This window comes from Arachis ipaensis, chromosome B2 (assembly GCF_059453495.1).
Source record: "Arachis ipaensis isolate K30076 ecotype BB chromosome B2, ASM5945349v1, whole genome shotgun sequence".
NCBI classification, from domain to species: Eukaryota; Viridiplantae; Streptophyta; class Magnoliopsida; order Fabales; family Fabaceae; genus Arachis; species Arachis ipaensis.
In genome coordinates this window covers 35297674-35299617 of record NC_142437.1, presented here as the reverse complement: position 1 = coordinate 35299617, position 1944 = coordinate 35297674, and the positions used below count along the sequence as shown (strand labels likewise).

The 1944-nt window shown below is 35.1% G+C and overlaps 1 non-coding gene across 1 annotated transcript; it reads right to left on the bottom strand.

The window, feature by feature from the left end:
* Positions 1-1203: 1203 nt before the first annotated feature.
* On the bottom strand, positions 1204-1311 carry LOC148573570 (small nucleolar RNA R71). The gene has a single exon (XR_015905510.1). It is a non-coding gene; the product is annotated as a small nucleolar RNA R71 (small nucleolar RNA).
* Positions 1312-1944: the final 633 nt, after the last annotated feature.

Sequence of the window (1944 nt, the reverse complement as noted above, 5' to 3'; positions counted from 1 at the left end):
AAAATTTCAAGTTTGTTACTTGCTTGTTAAGAAAGATTCAAACTTTAAAGTTCTAGAATCATATCTTGTGATTCCTTGTGAATCAAGTCAATAATTTTGATTTTAAAAATCAAATCTTTTTCAAAACTAATTTCAATCATATCTTTTCAAAAATATCTTCTTATCTTATCTTTTTCAAAAAAAATTTGATTTCAAAATATCTTCTCTAACTTCCTATCTTCTTATCTTTTCAAAAATTGATTTTCAAATTTGTTTCAACTAACTGACTAACTTTTTGTTTGTTTCTTATCTTTTTCAAAACCACCTAACTAACTCTCTCTCTCTAATTTTCGAAAATATCTTCCCTCTTTTTCAAAATTTATTCTTAATTAAACTAATTATTTTTTTTTTTGAATTTTCGAAAAAGCCACTAACCTTTTTCAAAAACTATTTTCGAAAATCACTAACTCTTTTTCAAAAATATTTTTCGAAAATTCTTCTCCCTCATCCCCTTCTATTTATTTATTCATCTACTAACATCTCTTTCTCACATCACTCACCAAATTCGAACCCCCTCTTCTATCTGTGTTCGAATTTTTTCTTCTTTTCTTCTTCTACTAACAATAAGGAACCTCTTTACTGTGACATAGAGGATTCCTCTTCTTTTCTTTTTCTCTTCTCTTTCTTATGAGCAGGGACAAAGAAAAAGGTATTCTTGTTGAAGCTGATTCAGAACCTGAAAGGACTCTGAAGAGGAAACTAAGAGAAGCTAAATTACAACAATCCAGAGACAACCTTATTGAAAATTTCGAACAAGTAAAGGAGATGGCAGCCGAACCCAACAACAATAATGCAAGGAGAATGCTTGGTGACTTTACTGCACCTAATTCCAATTTACATGGAAGGAGCATCTCCATCCCTACCATTGGAGCAAACAACTTTGAGCTGAAACCTCAGCTAGTTTCTCTGATGTAGCAGAACTGCAAGTTTCATGGACTTCCATCTGAAGATCCTTTTCAGTTCTTAACTGAATTCTTGCAGATCTGTGATACTGTTAATACTAATGGAGTAAATTCTGAAGTCTACAGGCTCATGCTTTTCCCTTTTGCTGTAAGAGACAGAGCTAGAATATGGTTGGACTCTCAACCTAAAGATAGCCTGAACTCTTGGGATAAGCTGGTCACGGCTTTCTTAGCCAAGTTCTTTCCTCCTCAAAAGCTGAGCAAGCTTAGAGTGGATGTTCAAACCTTCAAACAAAAAGATGGTGAATCCCTCTATGAAGCTTGGGAAAGATACAAACAGTTGACCAAAAAGTGTCCTTCTGACATGCTTTCAGAATGGACCATCCTGGATATATTCTATGATGGTTTATCTGAGCTATCAAAGATGTCATTGGACACTTTTGCTGGTGGATCCATTTACCTAAAGAAAACGCCTGCAGAAGCTCAAGAACTCATTGACATGGTTGCTAATAACCAGTTTATGTACACTTTTGAGAGGAATCCTGTAAGTAATGGGACGCCTATGAAGAAGGGAGTTCTTGAAATTGATACTCTGAATGCCATATTGGCTCAGAATAAAATATTGACTCAGCAAGTCAATATGATTTCTCAGAGTCTGAATGGAATGCAAGCTGCATCCAACAGTACTCAAGAGGCATCTTCTGAGGAAGAAGCTTATGATCCTGAGAACCCTGCAATAGCAGAGTTAAAATACATGGGTGAACCATATGGAAACACCTACAGTCCATCATGGAGAAATCACCTAAATCTCTCATGGAAGGATCAAAGGACTCAACAAGGCTTTAATAATGGTAGAAGAAACAGGTTTAACAATAATAAACCTTTTCCATCATCCACTCAGCAACAGACAGAGAACTCTGAACAAACTACCTCTAATTTAGCAAACTTAGTCTCTGATCTATCCAAGGCCACTGTAAGTTTTATGAATGAAACAAGGTCTTCC